Here is a 23,175-nt window from a genome sequence, read left to right as displayed (position 1 = left end):
AAAGGTCTATAGGCCAAAATCCAGGTTCCTTCAAAAGAAAAACGAAAATAAATTGGAAGAGCCAAGACTTGAACCCAGGCTCCCTTACAACCTTAATGACGCCACAACCACTAGACCACATGCTTCCTTGTGTCATTTACTTAACATAATAATTTAAAAGGCCTACTTCCAAGCATCCACGGTTTTATTCACTTAAAACCAAAATTTTTGCTAAAGCCCAGGTTTGAACACAAGATTTCTCCAACACTTCTCAGGGCCATTAACCACCAAAGCAAACATTTAATTGTGTCGTTTTCTTGCACAATTAAATACTTATATACAACCTCTTTATGGACCCATACTCAAGGCCCAATACTTTTAGGCCCAAATTTTGGGCGTTACAAGGACTTTTGCCAATTTTATGCATGAAACTAAGTATTTTGTGAGATCAACTTCTCTCAATTTCATCCAAAGACTCTGTTGACTTATCTACGTAGCTAGTGGCGTCAACCTAGTTCTTTCTAAACCGAACTCATCACTTTTGTAGTGTGGCGTTCAATCCCTTTTATACCAAGGTTCCTATCTCCTATAGATAGTGGGTCGATGTTTCTATCTTTCCTTCACCAAACCATCTTAAGAACGTATAAGTTTCGGGTCAGCACTTACGTATAGTGTTGGTTCACTCTTGTTTCTTAAGCCACTTTTATTCCATCTTTCCATCTTAGCCAAATTATTATCAACCTATACTAATTCTTTCTTAATAGCCAAACCCTAACTTAAACTTAACCCCTTTTGAACCTAATTCAACATCAATTCCTATTCATAGCCAAATATTCTCCTATCTTTACAAAATGAACAAAACTTTATCGTTAGACGATCGGGCAACGAAAGTGACTCAACTCACTAAACTGAGTCTAGATCGTATCATTTGGTATCAGAGCTGGTTAAATTAAGGTAAGAATTGACATTTTTGGCTGTCTCGATATTATATTTTGGTGAAAAATATTCAAAAAAAATTCGTGTATTGAGATTTTTCATTGTAATTTGTTTTATTGTATTTAATATATATATATACGAAAATAAATAAAATAAAGGAAGAAAGTTTGTTCAAATATTTGTTATTCAAAATTCCAAAGTTTCTCGAAAGGTTGCAAAGTTTGAAGTCAACATTTGTAATTCTCGATCATTCATCTTTTGCTATTATCCTCATCTACCTTTCACGCCACACTCTTAATATATTTTTTGTTTCTTTTAGCCAACCTTACACCGAAACAACATTACCCTTATTACCCATTTGAAGCTAACCCTCTAGACTAGAGATAAAGTCTTATCGAGTTTTATACGAAATCACGAGAGAAGAAGCAAGCGAAAAAAGGCACGAGTGTGTGAGCACATTAGAAAGGAGGTAAAAGCCAAAAAGAGTGCAAACACGAGTGTGAGTGGCATCTGTTCTTTCTTTCTGAGTGAACGTGAGGCTTTGGGTGAGGTTAAAGAAATTATGTCAAGAAGTCCAAAGCGCAATATGGCGAACAAAGACGGTTGACAACCAATAAGGAATGTTGCAGCCGGAGGAGGTGGAGTACCTGATTTAGGCCAACAAGCCCTCTTATGAGAATTTCAACGAATGCTCAAAAACGAGCTTGAATCTATCAATGAACACTTGGATCAAGTCGAGGAGAGGGGTCAACAGGAAAGAATGCAGAAAGGTCCAAGCGAAAAGCGGGGGCGAGTGAGACTCCATGATGATGATCTCTACGACCCAAGTGATGTGGAGAGTGACCAAGCGTCAAACCAAAGCGAACGATGACACTGTCAAAGGAATTGGGGTCTTAGGGAATGAGGACGTGTTGATGATGACTTGAAAAGAATCATGCTGTCCATACCTCCATTCTAAGGAAAATCTAACCTGAAGGCGTACCTTGAATGGGAAAAGAAAATAGAGTTGGTCTTCAAGTGCCACAACTACTCGGAGAGTAAGAAGGTGAAGTTAGCGGCTATTGTGTTTTCTGGCTATGCCATGATCTGGTGGGATCAGTTAACTACAAGTCGGAGAAGGAATGGAGAGCGGCCAATATCCACTTGGGCCAAGATGAAAGCCGTGATGCCTAAGATATTTATCCCTACCTACTATCATCGTGAACTTTATCTAAAACTTTAAAACCTTATGCAAGGTAGTCGAAGCGTGGAGGACTACTTCATGGAGATGGAGATTGCCATGATTCGTGTGGATGTGGAAGAAGATCGAGAGGTGACCATGGGCAAATTTTTAGCCGGTCTTAACCGCGACATCGCCAGCGTGGTGGAACTTCAACATTATGTCAAAGTAGTCGGCATGGTACATGTTGCCATAAAGGTAGAGAAATAATTAAAGAGAAAAGGCTCTACCCGAACCTTTCCCCATGCCAATACCACTTCAAGATGGGGACAAGGAACGGGTAAGAAAGATCTACCAAACCATTCGAAGGACCAAGTGGTGGCTGTTAAGCCTAGCAAGGCCCTTAGCGAATCTAGCAAAGGCATGAAAGTAGCCTATCCAAACCGAACAAGGGATATCAAATGCTTCAAATGTTTAGGGAGGGGACACATCGCCAGACAATGCCCTAATCGAAGCAATATGGTTGTGAGATCCAATGGTGAAATTGAGTCAGAAGAAGAAAAAGATGAAAAATTCGATACAACTATCGACGAGGAGGAAGAACTTGAGTACGCTGTTGATGGCGAAATTCTTATTATTAAATGAAGCCTTCAAAGCGATGAGAATGAGCAAACCAAGAGAAAAAGACAAAGAGTGTGAAAGCAAAATGATTGAAGAAAAAGAGTTCAGCCAAATGAGTGTTTATGAAAAAGAGAGTGATATTCGAAAGTCTTATTTATTAGAGCAATCAGTTCTTGTACTTATGTACAAGGAAGCCCTTTTAAACATTAACGAATTAGATCAAAATCTCCCTTCTTCAATTGTTTCTCTTTTCCAGGAATTTGATGCTGTGTTTTTGGATGAAGTCCCTAGTGGGTTGCCACTCATTCAAGGGATTGAACATCAAATTGACTTCATTCCTAGAGCTTCCATCCCGAATCGCCCGGCTTACCATAGCAACCCCGAGGAAACCAAAGAGTTGCAAAGGCAAGTGAACGAACTTATGGAGAAGGGGTACATACGAGAGAGCCTCAATCTTTGCATCATATCGGTATTATTGGTATCAAAGAAAGATGGAACGTGGCGCATGTGTGTGGACTGCCGCGTGGTAAACAAGATAACTATCAAGTACCGACATCCAATACCACGCCTAGATGATATGTTGGATGAGTTAAGTGGTACGTAACTATTTTCCAAGATTGACCTTAAAAGCGGGTATCACCAAATTTGGATGCGCAAAGGTGACAAGTGGAAAATTACATATAAGATGAAACATGGTTTGTACGAGTGATTGGTCATGCCATTTGACCTAACTAACGCACCCAGCACCTTCATGCAACTTATGAATCATGTTTTACGATCTTTTATTGGAAAATTTTGTGTTGTCTATTTTGATGATATACTTATTTATAGTAAATCATTAGATGAACATGTGTTGCATTTGAAAGCTATTTTGGAAGTCCTTCAAAAGGAAACTTTGTATGCTAACCTTAAGAAATGCACCTTTTGCACTAACAAGGTTATTTTCTTAGGTTTTGTAGTCAATTCGAAGAGACTTGAGGTAGACCAAGACAAGGTGAAAGCAATCCGAGAATGGCCTAGACCTATAAGCATAAGCCAAGTGAGGAGCTTCCATGGCTTGGCGAGCTTTTATAGACGATTCATCCCGAATTTTAGCACCTTGGCCACACCTTTAACAAGTATGGTCAAGAAGACTTTAGCATTTCATTGGGATAAAGAACAAGAGAAATCCTTTAACTTTATTAAATATTGCTTAACTAACGCACCTTTGCATGTTTTACCAGATTTTTCTAAGATGTTTGAAATTGAATGTGATGTCTCAGGTGTTGGGATAGGAGCCGTGCTAACTCAAGACGGGAGACTTGTGGCCTATTTTAGTGAGAAATTGAGCGGAGCCCCATTAAACTACCCAACATATAACAAAGAGTTGTACGCCCTGATTTGAGCATTAGAAATGTGGCAGCACTATTTGTGGTCTAAGGAGTTCGTAATCCATACGGACCATGAAGCATTGAAGCACCTCAAGGGCCAAACTAAATTGAACAAGTGGCATGCTAAGTGGGTAGAATTTTTAGAATCTTTCCCCTATGTCATAAGGTACAAAGAAAGGTAAGGAAAATATAGTGGCTGATGCGTTGTCAAGAAGATATACCCTTTTATCTTATTTGGACTCTAAATTGCTTGGATTTGTTTTCTTGAAAGAATTGTATTCTGTTGATGTTAATTTTGGTGAAATTTATAGATCTTGTGAAAAAATAGTTATTGATAAGTTTTACATGTGTAATGGCTTCCTCTTTCGAAAAGGAAAGCTTTGCATTCCGCAAAGTTCAGTTCGAGACTTGTTGGCAAGTGAGGCACATAGTGGCAGCCTCATGGGCCATTTCAGAGTAGCCAAGACCTTGGTCAAGCTCCAAGAGCATTTTTTTTAGCCGAGGTTGAAAAGGGACGTCAAGAAAAATTGTGCCCGATGCGTGACATGCAAGAAAGCAAAATCCAAGATTAACCCACATGGACTATACACGCCACTACCAATACCCGAAAAGCCTTGGGTCGACCTTTCCATGGACTTTGTCCTTGGATTACCTAGGACTAAAACCAAAAAAGATTCGATCTTTGTTGTTGTAGATAGATTTTCTAAGATGTCTCATTTTATAGCTTGTTCGAAAACTGATGATGCTGTTAATGTTGCTAATTTGTTCTTTAAGAAAGTTGTCAGGTTCCATGGAATCCCGAGAATAATTCTCTCTGATCATGACATGAAATTCTTAGTCACTTCTGGAGGTCGTTGTGGGGAAATCTAGGAACGAAGCTACTGTTCTCAACAACTTGTGACCCCCAAACGGATGGCCAAACGAAGGTGGTGAATTGCGTTTTGTCTACCATGCTATGAGCTATCATTCAGAAGAACCTTAAGTCATGGGAGGAGTGTTTGTCGCACATTGAGTTTGCTTATAATAAATCCGTTCATTCAGCGACTAAGTACTTGTAACATCCCAAAATAAGACATAGTCGGAATAGTGATTTCGGGACCACAAATCTGACGTTAAAAAATTGATTTTATGATTGTTATAAGGTTTAGAATATGAATATATGCATGTGTTAAACTTTCATGAAGAAATTCTAAGTATGAGCTGTTCAATTGAAAATTAGGGACCAAATTGAATAAGCTGCAAAATTTTTGTTTTAGAAGCAATTTCGAGATCTTAAAGAGCAATCTGCCCAATTTCTAAGTTTTTGGACAAAAATGGGCTTGAATGGAAAATTTTGAAGGAAAGACATTAGGGGCATTTTGGTCATTTGGTATATTAATGAAATAAAAACAAAAAATAAGTTAAAAATCAGCTCACTCTCTCTATGTTGCTGTCGAAATTTTAGGGTTCTCCATAGCTAGGGTTTTCAAGCTTTCCAAGCTCTATAGTAACTGCTCCCAAGCCCCGTTTTTAATGTTCTTCGTATTTTTGAAATCTCGGTAACTTGCTCTCTCATTTTCTACCCATATTTCATGCTAGGTTTTATGTTAAGAAATTTACCCATGCATGAGAAGCTTGTGTTTTGATGATTTATGGAAGGATATGAGAGTTTAAAGGATGGTAAACAACTTTTACTAAGTAGATTTTCATGAAAAAGGTTTGAAGGACTATTTTGCAAAAGTTGTAGAAGAGGGTAGAAAAATGTGAAAGGAAGGAAAATGTGGACTGTTATGAACATGAAAAATGTTCGGCTAGGCTTGGGTAACTATGAAATCCCATACATTGTGTTATTCGAGCCTAGGGACTAAATTGCAAATATATGAAAGTGTAGGGGTAAAATAGTAATTTTATCCAAATATGAATTTTGGATCGTTTTGAGTAATGTATGTATTAAACGAGCTAAACTTGGTATTATAGATCAAGAGAATCGAGATACAGGCCTTGATCGGGGAAAGAACAAGGTTCACGGGGTTTAGGCTCGATTTCTAATATTTTGTGTAGAGGTAAGTACATATGCAAATAAATACATTAATTATTGTTATTAAATGATTTATTGATATTTGTATGCTTAATATGCTTATTTGGCTATGTTGATAATATAACATGTTTTGATGCTTTACTATATAATTATGAAACGTTGACCATGTGAAAGAAACCATTTATACGAGTATGTTCGGTAAAGGTCTGGAAGTCTAAAATCCCGTTTGAACTTTAAGAATAGTTGAGGATACAAGTGGCATGTCACCGGGATAGTTATGTGTGTTATGAGCTCATTTAATAAGTGATACATGCTAAGGTCCGGGTGCTGGGTATCCTGAGTTATGTTCGGATACTCTCTTAGCTCTTTGAGTAGCCCCGTTGAGAGTGGCATGTGATTCTGTGATATGAGGCACTTTGATATACTTTCTATCAAGTAGCCAAGGCTACATTCAGCCACTTCTGTGCATTTCTTTCGTGTGTTTGAATCATATTCCAAGTGTTCAACGGGTAACGTAATATGAATTCCGAAAGTAAAATTTAAGTAAGCCATATGTGTGCAAGATGGCACAGGTATGTACTAAAACCCTATGAGGACTTAGTATATGATGATATTATGAAAGATATGAATCTGGATAAGCATGTACTTATGAATATGGAAGGTAAGTAATGACATGATGAAAAGTATCATAATGGATAAGTAATTTTTCTTAGATTATTAATAATTGCAAAATGTAGATTATTTGTATGTGTACTTGCTAAGCTTTATAGCTTACCCTCCTCTCTTTTCCCTTCACTTTAGATCCGTCAAGCTAGCTCAAAGGATTGGGAGGCGTTGTAGCTATGATCACACTATCTTCAAGGATTTGGGGTATAAAAGGGTTCAATTATTCTTGTCCTGGCATGTATAGGAAACTTGTCTATTTTGCGTATATGTGTCATGTTGAAGTAGCCAAGTGTAATAGCTCATTTGGTCATTGATTATTTTGTATGTGGCCATGTGATTTGGTCCATATTAATGATTGGGATGTATCCCTAAGTTTAGCTTTACATGCATACTAAGATGTGTATGTGTTGGTTTGATGGATGACTATTTATTTGCTAGTAGGTGGTGGCATGATTTAGCACTCATAATGTATTGATAATAAGGAATATGGTAACATGAAATTGGTGTGGAATGACTAAAAGATAAGGTTATGTGAATACTAGTGGACTAGTATGAAAAGGGGTCAGTGATGCTATAATGTTGCATGCTTAAGTGTCCAAATACATCATGGGTTATGCCATTGAACATATGGGAGTGTATGATTGTTTAAGGGTGACCAATGGCTTGGAGAGTAGCCTCCAAATGGTCCATATGAGTAGACACACGGGTATGTGTCTAGGCCGTGTGTGACACACGGTCAGCCCCATGGGCATGTATCGTTCGGTCGTGTGTCCCCTGCACCTTAAATTTTAGGTTAATCTGCATGGCAGTAAACACACAGGCAGAGACACAGTCGTGTGTCTCAACTGTGTGGAGGACACGGCCTCTGGCCACGGGCGTGTGCTTGGCCATGTACCTCAAATTTGTATGATGATGTCATAAACAAAATGCTCGCTAAAATCACACGGGCTACCAAATGGGCGTGTCCCAAGCCATGTAAGGAACACGAGCCAAGGACACGAGCGTGTGCTCATTCGTGTGAAAACCCCTTTAGGTTCGAATTGGAAAAATAAATCCAATAATTTCACATGGGTGTGGGACATGGGCGTGTCCCCAATCACACGGGTGTGTGCATTGCCTCCACACGGACGTGTGAAGCTTTAACCTAGAAATTTTCTTAGAATTTTTGTGAGTTCTCAGTTTTAGTCCTGGACCGCTAATGATGCATGTCTTGGGCCTCGTAGGTCCATAATTGTGATAAATTGACTTTAATTGACTGGTTTTAGTTTGAATGAAATTTTTTGGCTCGGTTCTGTATGTTTGGTTCTGCTTAAGTTCGGTAATGCCTCGTACCCTATCCCGACATTAGATACGGGTAAGGGATGTTACATTTATTGGTATAAGCTACGGTTTAGTCGGTTCTTGGACTACGTAGCCTGTGTTTGTGTCTAGCTATACATGCCAGGCATAAATTGTGATAATGTGATGGCTCGTAACGATATTAAACCATGTTTTTCATATAGTAATGGATCCCGACAGAGCTGTAGCAGATGACGTAGAAAGCAATGCACCAGCCCCCCTTGAGAAAGTAGACCCATAACCGTAAGCCAAGAGGGGAGGCTAGAGAGGCCTTCTTCCAAATCATGAATGATTGGTATGCTGAGTTTGTCCGTGTGAACCCAGCTGCTCAGACGCAACCTCCTCCACCCCTCCGAACCCTCAGCCTATACTCGTGATGCCCCGAGGTATAGATTTTATGAGATTTTCTAAAACTCCTGTGGATAAGATTTGGAAACAAGGAGCAAAGAGGTTTAGAGCTAACACAGAGGATAATGTTGAGAGAGCTGAGTTTTGGCTTGAGAATTCTATTTGGGTGTTCGATGAACTGTCTTGTACACCTGAAGAGTATTTTAAGTGTACTATTTCATTTTTGAGGGATGATGCCTACCATTCGTGGAAGACTTTGATTTCGGTTGTGCCTAAGGAGGCGGTTACTTAGGACTTATTTCAGGAAGAATTCTAGAAGAAATATATTAGCGAGAGGTTTATCAACCAAAAACGTAAAGAATTTCTTGAACTTAAACAGGGTCGCATGTCGGTTACCGAATATGAATGAGAGTTCATCCGGTTTAGTAAGTATGCCCGAGAATGTGTGCCCACTGAGGCTAAAATGTGCAGGAGGTTTGAGGACGGACTTAATGAGGATATCAGGGTGTTATTGGGTATCCTTGAACTAAAAGAATTTGTTGTGCTCATTGAATGGGCATGTAAGGCTAAAGAATTGATAAGGGAGAAGAAGAAAACCGAGTCGGAAGCTAGAGATATGCGAAAGAGAATGATGAGAAGATTGGCCCCAACTCAGTCTAAGAAACCTAAAGATGTGTATTCTCATTCTTATGCATCGGCAGGACGCTCCCATGGAAATCGTAAGAAGCAAAGTTTGGGTTTCCAGACTCAGGCTACATCTGTAGCTAGCGTAGAAGATGCTAAACCTCATCGACCTAAGTGTGAATACTGCGGAAGACGTCATCCAGGCTCATGTAGGAGGAATGATGGGACGTGTTATAGATGTGGTTCTCAAGACCACTTTTTTAAGGATTGTCCCGAGACGGACGAGAGATTTCAGAATGCAAGACAAAGTGGTTCAGCTTCAAAGGTGAAACCCCTGAAAAGTGCCAGTACTGGAGCTGGCAGCAAAAATATGCCACGAGAGACGGCAGTATGATCTGAAGCTAGGGCTCCAATTAGAGCATATGCCATAAGAGCATGTGAAGAAGCATCGTCGCCTAACGTGATCACTGGTATATTTTCTCTTTATGACACTGTTGTTATTGCTTTGATATATCAAGGATCTACACATTCATATAAATGAATGAAATTGGCATCTAGCTTAAATTTACTCGTGGAGTCTACAGAATTTACCTGTTAGGAAAACATGTCTTAGTCGATAAAGTATGTAAGAAATGCCCTTTGATGATTAGAGGCCTTTGCTTTTTGGCTGACTTGATGTTGTTGCCATTTGATGAATTCGATGTTATTTTGGGTATGGATTGGTTGACACTTCATAGTGCTATATTAGATTGTAAACGGAAGGTTATGGAATTGATACATGAGAATGGTGAAGTCCTTCGAGTTGAATTAGATGAACTTAGTGGCTTGTCAATCGTAATTTCTTTGATGACCACTCAGAAATGTATGATAAAAGGATATGAAGCATATCTGGCTTATGTGTTGAATACAAAGGAACCGGAGTTGAAAGTTGAATTAGTACCTATTGTATGTGAGTTTGCAGATGTGTTCTCGGAAGAATTGGTAGGTTTACCCTCGGTTAGGGAAGTTGAATTTGGTATTGAGTTAATGCCAGGGACTGCACCTATCTTTATCTCTCCGTATAGGATGGCACCGACAGAATTAAGGGAATTAAAGTCATGGTTGCAAGAATTGGTTTACAAAGGCTTTACGAGACCCAGTTTCTCACCATGGGGTGCTCCCGTGTTATTCGTAAAGAAGAAAGATGGTACCATGATATTATGTATTGATTATCGGCAACTTAATAAGGTAACAGTTAAGAAAAAATATTCATTGCCAAGAATTGGTGATTTGTTCGATCAGCTAAAAGGAGCAACATGGTTTTCTAAGATAGAATTGAGGTCTGGTTATTACCAGCTGCGAGTTAAGGAGATAGACGTACCTAAAACTGCTTTTAGAACAAGGTATGGTCACTACGAATTCCTTGTTATGCATTTTGGATTGACGAATGCTCCAATTGTGTTTATGGATTTGATGAATAGAATATTTCGTCCATACTTGGATAAGTTTGTTGTAGTGTTCATAGATGACATTTTAATTTACTCTAAAAATGAGACAGAACATGCTAAATTCTGAGGATCGTTTTACAAACTTTGAGGGATAAGCAATTATATGCCAAGTTCAGTAAAAGTGAGTTTTGGCTTCAGGAAGTTGGATTATTAGGCCACATTGTTTCCAGTGATGGTATTCAGGTTGATCCTAGTAAAATTTCTACCATTGTTGAATGGAAACCTCCAAGGAATGTAACCGAAGTTAGGAGCTTTTTAGTTAACCGGTTATTACTGAAGGTTTGCAAAAGGATTTTCTGTGATAGTCACTCCTATGACAAGACTGCTGCAAAAGGATGTTAAGTTTGAATGGACAGAAAAGTGCCAATAAAGCTTTGAAAAGTTGAAAACGCTATTGATTGAGGCGCCAGTGCTAGTACAACCAAAACCAGGGAAAAAATTTGTAATCTACAGCGATGCGTCCTTGAATGGACTAGGATGTGTGCTTATGCATGAAGGAAAAGTTGTAGCCTATGCTTTGAGACAGCTGAAACCTCATGAGAAGAATTATCCAACTCATGATTTGGAATTGGCCGCCATAGTGTTTTCCTTGAAGATTTGGCATCATTATTTGTTCGGGGGAAAATGCCATGTCTATACCGATCATAAGAACCTCAAGTATTTTATGGCTCAAAAAGATTTGAATTTAAGACAACGAAGATGGTTGGAAATGTTAAAAGATTATGAGCTTATAATTGATTACCATTCGGGAAAGGCGAACGTGGTCGCCGACGCTTTGAGCAGGAAGTCTCTATTCACTTTGAGGGTAATGAATACATAGATAACCTTATATGGCGATGGTTCCATTTTAGTTGAATTGAGAGCTAGGCCAACTCTTCTCCGTCGGATTTGTGAAGCTCAAAAATCCAATAAGGAATTAAAAGCTAAGAAAGTTCAGTGTGAAGCAACCAGTGAACTCGACTTTCAGATTGACTCCGATGGATGTGGAAACACAAAAATTTATGTATTTTTACATACCCTTTTTAGCTTAAAATCATACTATTTCGATTAAATTCTTGTCAAAAAATAATTAATTTTTATAAAATAATTAAATTATACTTAAAATATGAACATGATGAATTTTAGTTAATTTTATAATTAATTTTGAGTAATTTTGGTTATTTTCGACAAAATTGCGCAAAGGGCGAAAAATGGCTCGGTAGACACTACTTGAAGCACAAAACCGAGAAGCAATTTGAAGTATCAAGGCAAATTAATTTCCATCCTATGACGGTCAAATTATGTGTATTAATTCATAATATAATTAATTTTAATTTATACCCAATTTAATTTGGGCTAAATAAATTAATATTAATTAATTATGGAAAAAGTGGTCCAGTTGAACCGAACTGATTGAAGTGAACGGGCCAAAGATTGGGCAGCCCAAAACCGGCCATATGCTGACCCAAATTATCTTATTAGCTGATTAATTAAGCTTGTAAAGAAGCCCTTGAAGTCTTGTCAAAGTTGCATTCAAACCCCTCCACAATTGGTGGATTTTTTTTATTTGCCCCAGGCCATTTTTAGCAAAGTTGAAAGCATCAACTTTGCCACATAGGTGGCCGGCCAAGGGGTGGCTCTTTGGCTGCTATTTTTAGCAAATTTCAACTGCCACACTCAGCTATAAAAGCCCCCCCTTGGCTGATCATTCAAGGCATCTCATTTATTCCTCATTTATTTCACAACATTTCTCTTCTCTCTCATTCTTTTTCTCTCATTTTTCCATTTCAATTCCCTTGCTCTTGTGCTGATTTCTTCCCTTGGAAAAGGGGTTTTCTTCAACCATTTTGGAGCAGCAATTGAGTGTTCATCGAAGCCTTGATCGGTGAGGACAACAAGAAGGAAGAACAAAGCAACCAAGTCAAGCCTCGGAAAACCATCGGATTTGATTCTTGTTCCCTATCTCTTTAATTTTTGTTGCTGTTATGATGAACATATCTATGAGTATTCATGTTGTTGGAATGGTTAATTTAATCAGCTTAGCTTGAATTTAATTCGTGCTTGGTTGATTGCATTTTGTCTTTTTAAATTGTTAAAATTATGTTTATGTTGTTATAGGCCTTGGTAAAATGCTTGATTAAGTAAAATCATGCCTAAGTTATTCTTGCGTTACGATTGTGAGGTAACTAATGAATTAATTATTTAAACAGATTGAAATTGTAATTAATTGACACAGTACTTGATCAGTGCATGTTTATTCTTCTAAGGTAGCTGAAGGTTAAATTAGCAATGTATCTGGTGATATTATTGTCTTGCATAACTGTAACATCCCAAAATAGGGCTTAGTCAGAATAATAGTTTTGAGACCACAAATTCGACATTAAAATATTTATTTTATGATTGTTATGAGGTTTAGAATATGAATATATGCATGTGTTAAAGTTTCAAGAAGAAATTTTAAGTATAAGGTGTCCAATTGGAAATTAGGGACTAAATTGAATAAGTTGCAAAATTTGTGTTCTAGAAGCAATTTGTATGAAATTGCTTTGGATTATTAATTAGGAGGTCTTAAAGATAAATTTTCCCTATTTCTAATTTTTTGGACAAAAATAGGCTTGTATGGAAAAAATTTGAAAGAAAAGCTTTAAGGGCATTTTGGTCATTTGGTTTATAAATGAAATAAAATGGGAATATAAGCCAAAAATTAGCTCATTTTCTCCATGTTGCTGTCGAAAATTAGGGTTCTTCATAGCTAAGGTTTTCAAGCTTTCCAAGCTCAATAGTAAGTGCTCCCAAGCCTCGTTTTTAATATTCTTCGTATTTTTGAAATCTCGGTAACTTGCTCTCTCTATTTCTACCCATATTTCATGCTAGGGCTTATGTTTAGAAATTTACCCATGCATGAGAAGTTTATGTTTTGATGATTTATGGAGGGATATGGGAGTTTAAAGGATGGTAAACAACTTTTGCTAAGTAGTTTTTCATGGAAAAGACTTTAGGGACTATTTTGTAAAAGTTGTAGAGAAGGGTAGGAAAATATGAAATGAAGGAAAAATGTGGGCTGTTATGAACATGAAAAATGTTTGGTTAGGCTTGGGTAACCAATAAATCCCATATATTGCATTATCCGAACCTAGAGACTAAATTGCAAATATATGAAAGTATAGGGGCAAAATAGTAATTTTACCCAAGTATGAATTTTGGGGTCATTTTGAGTTATATATGTATTAAACAAGCTAAAGTTGGTATTATAGATCAAGAGAATCGAGATACGGGCCTTGATCGAGGAAAGAGCAAGGTTTACGAAGTTTAGGCTCAATTTCTAATATTTTGTACCAAGGTAAGTTCATATGCAAATAAATACATTAATTATTGTTATTAAATGATTTATTGATATTTGTGTGCTTAATATGCTTATTTGGCTATGTTGACAATATAACATGTTTTGATGCTTTGCTATATGATTATGAGACGTTGGCCATGTGAAAGAAACCATTATGCGAGTATGTTCGGTAAAGGTCTGGAAGTCTAAAATCTCGTTTGAACCTTAGGAATAGTTGAGGATACAAGTGACATGTCACTAGGATAGTCATGTGTGCTATGAGCTCATTTAATATGTGATACATGTTAGGGTCTGGATGCTGGGTATCCTGAGTTGTGTTCGGATACTCTCTTAGATCTTTGAGTAGCCCCGCTGAGAGCAGCATGTGATTCTGTGATATGAGGCACTTCGGTGCATTCCTTCTGTGTGTCTGAATCATATTCCAAGTGTTCAACGAGTAATGTAATATGAATTCTGAAGGTAAACATTTAAGTAGGCCATGTGTGTGTAGGATGGCACAAGTATGTACTAAAACCCTATAAGGACTTAGTATATGAAAAGATATGTATTTGGATAAGCATGTGTATATGAATAGGGAAAGTAAGTATATGTATGACATAATGAAAAGTATCATAATGGATAAACCCTATAAGGACTTAGTATATGAAAAGATATGTATTTGGATAAGCATGTGTATATGAATAGGGAAAGTAAGTATATGTATGACATAATGAAAAGTATCATAATGGATAAGAAATTATGCTTAGATATTTAATAGTTGCGAAATGTAGATTATTTGTATGTGTACTTACTAAGCTTTATAGATTACCCTCCTCTCTTTTCCCTTCTCTGTAGATACGTCAAGCTAGCTCGAAAGATCGGGGGACGTCGGAGCTTGGATCACACTATTTTCAAGAAATTTAGGTATAAAAAGGGTTAATTATTTTAGTCATGGCATGTATAGGGAACTTTTCTATTTTGTGTATATGTGTCTTGTTAAAGTAGCCAAGTATAATGGCTCACTTGAGCATTGATTATTTTGTATGTGGACATGTGATTTGGTCAATATTAATGATTGGGATGTATCCCTAAGTTTATCTTTACATGCATACTAAGATGTGTATGTGTTGGTTGATGGATGACTATTCAATTGCTAGTATGTGGTTGCATGATTTAGCACTCATAATGGAATGATAATATGGAGAATGGTAAACCACGAAATTGGTGTGGAATGACTAAAAGATAAGTTGGTGTGAATACTAATGGTCTAGTATGTAAAAGGAGCCATAGTGATGCTATAATGTTGCATGTTTAAGTGTCCAAATATATCATGTGTTATGCCATTGAACATATGGGAGTGTATGATTGTTTAAGGGTGACCAATGGACCTCCAAATGGTCCACATGGTTAGACACACGGGCATGTGTCTAAGCCGTGTGTGGCACACGGTTAGCCCCATAGGCGTGTCGTTCGGTCGTGGGTCCCTTGCACCTTGAATTTTAGGTTAACATGCATGGTAGTAAACACACGGGTAGAGACACGATCGTGTGCCTCAACCGTGTGGAAGACATGGCCTCTGGCCACGGACGTGTGCTTGGCTGTGTGCTTCAAATTTGTATGATGACATCATAAATAGAATGCTCGCTAAAATCACATGGGCTACCACACGGCATGTGCCAGGCCATGTGAGGGATACGGGCGAAGGACACGGGCATGTGTTCGGCCGTGTGAAATCCCCTGTAGGTTCAAAATAGATAATAAATCCTAAAATTCAACACGGGTGTGGGACATGGGCGTGTCCCCAAGTACACGGGCGTTTGCAATGCCTCCACACAGGTATGTGAGGCTTTAACCTAAAAATTTTCTCAGAATCTCCGTATGTTCTCGGTTTAGTCTCAGACCGCCAATAAGGTATGTTTTGGGCCTCGTAGGTCTATAATAATGACATTTTAACTTGTTTTGAAGTGTTTAGATCGGATAAAATTTTATGGCCCGGTTTTGCTTGTTTGTTTCTATATAAGTCCAGTAATGCTTCATACCCTGTCCCAATCTCGGATACGGGTAAGGGGTGTTACAATAACTTGCAAGATTATTGTGATTAAACTGTTTCAAGGTAAGGATACCTTGTTACCTCACATAGCCTTTTATATGCTTGTTAGATTTAATTAATCGTTTGAATTGACTTAGGGATATGCAAGAGATTAGTTCAATTGAATGAGTATGTATGTGCAATAACATGTTTGCTTACTAGAATCTGTTTAGTCGGTTGAATTGACATAGGGATATGTCAAGAGATGAATGGATTTTGGTATGTAAGTATGTTCATAAGTTAGCAAATTACCGGGTTGCCATGATTTTATTCGTAACAATATAAACATAAGTTTAATAATTCTAAGATGAGAAGTTTAATTAATCCAACACAATTATATCATCTTGATTAAATCTTATTTTGAAATCATGCATTAGAACTTTCTTTTACTTCATTTTTATTTATTTTAATTTTCTTAAATTTTTAATCACCTTCTTTAAACAAAATATTTTTCTTCAGCAAAGTTTTTTAAATTGCATTCATAAATAATCCTTTTCACAATCCCTGTGGGTACGATAACTCGACATTTACTTGTCATTTTATTACTTGTTGTGATTGTGTACACTTGCACATTTTTGTTGTTCCAAGTTTTTGGAGCCGTTGCCGAGAACTGTTTTAAAAAGTCATTATTTGTGAATTTGTTAGTTTACATTTTGGTTTTTTTTCTATTTAATTTTTAACTTAATTAATTTTTCTGTGATTATTTCAGGTGTTTATGAGTATTGACCAAATTATTGACCTACTCTCTGAAGACCATGAGATTGAACAAACTTTCCAACAGCAAAGAAGATAAGCAAATCAGAGAAGGACCGAAGATATGAACTTCGAAAATTTGATCTAAGGAAATGGAGCAAACCCTGCTCAAAATCCTATCCTTATTGCTGATGATAAGGATAGAGATTTATGACAGTATGTCGTGCTAGTATTTAATGACCTTAATCTGGGTATTAGGAGACTTGAAATTGAGGCACAGTGGTTTGAGCTGAAGCTTGTCATGTTCTGAATGCTTCAGACAGTGGGCCAATTTAGTGGAATGCCTACTGCAGATCCTCACCTACACTTAAGACTATTTATGGAGGTGAGCGATTCTTTCTAGTTAGCTGGAGTACCCGAAGATGCATTACGATTGAAGCTGTTCCCATATTCGCTAAGGGATAGAGCTCGAGGCTTGTTGAACTCATTTCCACCAAACTCAATTTCCACATGGCAAGAGTTAGCAGAAAGATTCCTTATGAAGTATTTCCTGCCTATCAAGGATGCTAAGTTGAGGAACGAGATCATACCTTCCAACAAATGGATGATGAGTCCTTGTATGAGACATGGGAAAGGTACAAAGAGTTATTACGAAAGTGCCCTCATCATGGAATCCCACATTGTATCCAACTTGAGACATTTTATAATGGTCTCAATGCTCATACGAGGATGGTAGTGGACGCTTCTGCTAATGGTGCTCTCCTTTTTAAGTCCTATAATGAGGCTTATGAAATTATCGAGAGGATTGCCAACAACAATTACCAATGGCCAACCAACCGAGCAACGTCATGAAGATGAGTTGCTGGGATACATGAAGTAGACGCTCTTAGCTCACTCGCATCTCAGGTATCATCAATATCCTCAATGCTTAAAAATCTTACTACTAATGGGTCTAGCAGTTTTGCAGCACAGCCACCAAATCAATTTGAAAATATAGCTTGTGTTTATTGTTGGGAAGGACATTTGTTCGAAGAATGTCCATCAAACCCAGAATCCACGTACTACATAGGTAACCAAAACCAAAACCGAGGAAGGCAAGGACTGCAATCCAATTTTTATAACCCATCGTGGCGAAACCACCCTAATTTTTCCTAGAGTAACCAAGGAGCTGGAACCAGTAATACTTACGCCCAACCTAGATCGACCCAGCCACCAAGTTTTCCCCAACAAGTTCAGAAACCAACCTAAGCTGAACCATCCAATGGCTTAGAAAATTTGTTGAAGGCATACATGGCCAAGAATGATGCCTTAATCCAAAGCCAAGTAGCTATATTGAAAAACCTGGAAAACCAAATGGGCCAGCTTGCAACTGAACTCAGGAACCAACCACCAAGTACTTTACCTAGTGATACGGAGAATCCGAGGAATCTGGGAAAAGAGCATTGTAAAGCATTAGCATTGAGGAGTGGAAAGACAATAGAGCCCAACACCATTGAAGCTGAAAAGGAGCAAGCTGATGCTCAAGAATTAGAGGAAGTTCAACCAAGCGTTGAAATTATAGTTTCACAACAACCAGAATCTGCAAAACCCGACAAGGTAATTTCAGAACCAGCTAATTCTGATCAACTAACAACCCCGTTAGATGCAGAATTACCACAGAAGACGAATCAACCAGTTCCAGTAAAGAAACCACCACCACCCTACCCTCAAAGACTTCAAAAGCAGAAACAGGAGACTTAACTCAATAAGTTCCTAGACGTACTCAAGTAACTTCATATTAACATCCCATTGGTTGAAGCACTTGAGCAAATGTCGAACTACATCAAATTCATGAACGATATCCTGTCCAAAAAATGAAGACTCAAAGAATTTGAGACGGTAGCTCTGACGAAGGAATACAGTGCATATCTTCAAGACAAACTACCCCCAAAATTGAAGGATCCTGGATCTTTTACCATACCTTGCAACATTGGAACAACATATTGTGGTAAGGCACTATGTGACTTGGGTGCGAGTATCAACTTGATGCCTATGTCAATATTTAGAAAGTTGGGGATAGGTGAAGTTAGGCCTACTACGGTTACACTTCAATTAGCAGATCGATCCTTAGCACATCCAGAAGGAAAAATTGAGGACATATTGGTACGTGTAGATAAATTTATCTTCCCTGCTGATTTTGCTATCCTAGACATTGAAACAAACAAAGAAGTGTCAATTATCTTAGGAAGACCGTTCTTAGCAACCGGAAGGACCCTTATTGATATGCAGAAGGGCGAGCTTACTATGCATGTTCAAGATGATCAGGTAACATTTAACGTTTTTAAGTCTATGCGATTTTCTGACACAATTGATGATTGTTCTGTAGTATCCGATTTAGAAGATTTAATAGTGGAGAAGGAGCTCAACTATGTGGAGTATCGATTGGAGCAAATTTTGACATCAAATTCTCCGAATGATGAAGAGGAGGATGAGTACTTAGCTTTGTTAGAAGCTAATCAAAGGGGATTTATTCCTCAATCCCTCTTTGAATCTTTGGAGTTAGAGGAAAGGGATTATGCCCTACCAAAAGCTTCAATCGAGGAGCCACCTAAATTAGAACTAAAGGTACTACCTTCACATCTAAAATATGTTTATTTAGGTAACTCTTCTACTCTGCCTGTGATTGTTTCAGCAGAATTAACTACTGAGCAAGAAGAGAAACTCATCTTGGTGTTGAAACAATTCAAGAGGGCTATCGGATGGACCATAGCCAATATCCATAGTATTAGCCCATCTGTATGCATGAACAAGATCATACTAGAAGATGGCGAGAAAGGGACAATTGATGGACAATGAAGACTGAACCCCATCATAAAGGATATAGTAAAGAAAGAAATCATTAAGAGGTTAGATGCGGGTATAACTTACCCCATCTCAGATAGTTCATAGGTAAGTTCAGTCCAATGTGTGCCAAAGAAAGTAGGTATCACGGTTATTGAAAACTAGAATAATGAGTTGATACCGACTAGAATAGTTATGGGATAGAGAATTTGCATCGACTATTGGAAGCTGAACAAGGCGACTAGGAAAAATCACTTTCCTTTACTGTTTTTGGATCAGATGTTGGATAGACTCGCGGGGCGAGACTACTATTGTTTTCTCGATGGATACTCAGGGTATAATCAGATTACAGTAGCACCAGAAGATCAACACAAGTCAACATTCACCTGCTCGTAGGTACAATTGCATTTAGACACATGTCATTTGGTTTATGTAATGCACCTGCTACATTTCAAAGATGTATGATGTCTATTTTTACTGACATGGTCGAGAAGTATTTGGAAGTGTAACATCCCAAAATAGGGCCTAAACGGAACAATGGTTGTGAAACCACAAATTCAAGATAGAAAAGTTTATTCCGATTAATTTTTATAATTTACCGAGTGATTAGATGCATGTGTTAAAGTATCGATGGAAAATTTTATAGATAGCATGCTTAATTTACCTACTAGAGCTTAATTGAAAAAGTTGATAAATATGAGTTTTAGATGCTAAAGGATTAAATTGAAGAGTATATTTGAAGTAGAGGTCCTTAAATGGAATTAGACCATTAGGTTTTCATGGGCAAAAATGGACATACATAGATAAAAATAACTAAAGTTGTAATGAAGGGTATTTTAGTCATTTGGTAATTAAAAGATTAAAAAGGGGAAAAAGATGGCAAAATGTGCCCATCTTCTTCATTAGGCTGAAATTTCAAGGGTTCTTCATAGCTAGGGTTTTTTCAAGCTTCCAAGCTTTATAGTAAGTGATTCTAAGCCCCGTTTTTAATGTTCTTTACATTTTTGAAGTCTCGGTAACTTGATTTAGCTTATTCTAGTAATAATTTAACCTAGGGTTCATATTTGGAAAAATACCCATAGGTGAAATATGTTTATTTTGACATTTTATGGTAGAATATGAAGCTTGAAATTATGTTAAACAACTTGACCTAAGCGATTTTAAGCGAAAACGAGTAAAACAACATAATCGGTAAAAATACCTAATGGTCATAAGTACATGTTAGAGTGGGAATTTGATGTTGCCGTAGATAAATAAATGATCAGCATGTCATAAAACATAAGAATTAGGGATAAAGTTTCATTTCCGAGCCTTGGGGCAAAACTATAAATATGCAAAAGTTTAGGGGTAAAATCATAATTTTACCAAAGTTAGAGTTAAGGATTGTTTTGATAAATATGAATATTAGATAATTTAAATTTGCTATTATAGATCAAGAAGAATAAAATTTGGGGTTAGACCGAAGAAAGAAAAAGGTTGAGGACTAAATCAAAATATTTGATCGTATTTTGTATTAAGGTAAGTTTGCAGTAAATAAATGCAATGTTTTATTATTTATAATAAATAATGTTTTTTTCATCATCTATATATTTATTTTCTAAATTTATTTCTTGATGATTCAAGCAAGAATTAATGGAGAAATTATACTTAAAAGTCCTGGTTAAACCTTAGGAATGTGTAGGATAAAAATGTCATGACATTAGGGTTTAAGGACACCATGTAAGACCATGCCAAGGCATGGCATTGGTAAGTTTTACAAGGCAAGGAAATCATGTAAGAACATGTCAAGACATGGCACTGATAAACTACGATAAGGCAAAAATCCCATATAAGACCATGCCAAGGCATTGCAATGGTGAGTTCATAAGGCAAGGACACCACGTAAGACCATGTCAAGACATGGAAATGGTAAGTTTAAAAAGGAAAGGTACCCATGTATCATTAGTATTCCAAGTGGTTCAACAAAAAATTTAAAGAGTGTACCAAAGGAAAAGTAAGATAAGTCTGGTAACGCCTCGTGCTCGACTCCAGCGACGGTCTCGAGTAAGGGGTGTTACATTTATTGGTATCAGAGCAGGATTTTGGTTGGTTATCAGAATATTCAGTATGAGTAAGAGTCTAGCTATACATGCATACTTATATTTTGATAGTGTGACGACTCTTGATGATTTTAAAATGTTTTTCTTTTATAGTTATGGATCCCAAATGAGTTGGTGCAGATGATGTAAAAAGTAACGCATCTGCACCCGTAGAAGGGACGGTGCAACCAGATAGTAGTGAAAGGCCCGTTACAGTTAGTCAGGGAAGAGGGGCTCGAGAAGCCCTTTTCCAAGCTATGAATGAATGGTTTGTCGAGTTCGTTCATACAAATCTGGCGGTTAGACCTCCACCGCCTCATGATCCTCAGACTAGCCATGTAGCTTTCCCAGTCACAGATACTATCAGAAGAGAGAAGCCACCAGTTGATAAAATTAGAAAATAAGGGGCTGAAGAGTTTCAAGCTACTAAAGATGACAATGCAGAGAAAGCTGAATTTTGGCTCGAGAATACTATCAGGGTCTTTATTGAGTTATTCTGCACACCTGAAGAGTGCATGAAGTATGTTGTATCACTTTTACGAGACTCGGCCTACCATTGGTGGAAGACATATGTGTTAGTAGTACCGAAAGAGAGGGTTACTTGGGATTTCTTTCAGGAGGAGTTCCGTAAGAAATACATTAGTGAGAGGTTCATCGACCAGAAAAGAAAAGAATTCCTTGAACTAAAGCAGGGTAATGACAGTGACTAAATATGAACATGAACTTTTTAGACTCAGTAATTATGCTCGAGAGTGTGTGTCTACTGAAGCTATTATGTTCAAGAGATTTGAAGATGGGCTCAATGATGATATTCAACTTTCAGTCGGTGTTTTAGAAATAAAAGAGTTTGTAATTTTAGTTGAAAGAGCTTGTAAGGCAGAGGAGTTGCTGAAAGAAAAGGGTAAAGCTGAAATTGAGATACAAGACTCGAAGAAAAGATAGATGAGCAAGTCATTTCAATCTACATCCAAGAGGCCTAGAGAGTTCTCTACAAGATCTAATTTTTCGGCAGGGTATTCTAGCTGAGACAAAGGTAGAAGATTTATGGGTACATTTTCTCTTCACGATGTTAAGGTTATTTCTTTGATTGATTCAGGTTCGACCCATTCCTATGTTTGCATGAAATTGATGCCTAGTATGAACATGTCTATAGATTCTATTAGATTTGTGATTAAAGTATCGAATCCATTGGGTTAGTATGTATTAGTAGACAAAGTATGTAAAAATTGCCCTTTGATGATTAGAGGTTACTGTTTTCCGGCCGATCTCATGCTATTGCCATTTGATGAGTTTGATGTGATTCTTGGTATAGATTGGTCGACTGCGCATGACGTGATAGTGAATTATGGAAAGAAATTCATTGAGTTGAAATGCGAAAATGGTGAAATTCTTCGGGTTAATTCAGATGAGTCAGATAGTTCAATTGCCATGATTTCTGTTATGTCTGCTCAGAAATGATTGAGAAAAGGATATGAAGCTTATCTTGCTTTTGTGTTGAATACTAAAGATCCAGAGTTGAAAATTGAATCAGTGCCTATGGCATGTGAGTTTTCTGATGTGTTTCCGAAAGAACTTCCAGGTTTGCCTCCTATCAGAGAAGTTGAGTTTGGTATTGAATTGGTTCCAAGTACAACACCCATTTTTATTGC

At 37.5% G+C, this 23,175-nt stretch overlaps 1 non-coding gene across 1 annotated transcript; it reads right to left on the bottom strand.

The window, feature by feature from the left end:
• Positions 1–17,196: 17,196 nt before the first annotated feature.
• On the bottom strand, positions 17,197–17,302 carry LOC128296161 (small nucleolar RNA R71). The gene has a single exon (XR_008286709.1). It is a non-coding gene; the product is annotated as a small nucleolar RNA R71 (small nucleolar RNA).
• Between the last annotated feature and the right edge of the window lie 5,873 nt (positions 17,303–23,175).

The sequence above is a fragment of the Gossypium arboreum genome, chromosome 7 (assembly GCF_025698485.1).
Source record: "Gossypium arboreum isolate Shixiya-1 chromosome 7, ASM2569848v2, whole genome shotgun sequence".
Lineage (NCBI taxonomy): Eukaryota > Viridiplantae > Streptophyta > Magnoliopsida > Malvales > Malvaceae > Gossypium > Gossypium arboreum.
This window is presented reverse-complemented; position numbering and strand designations above follow the sequence as displayed.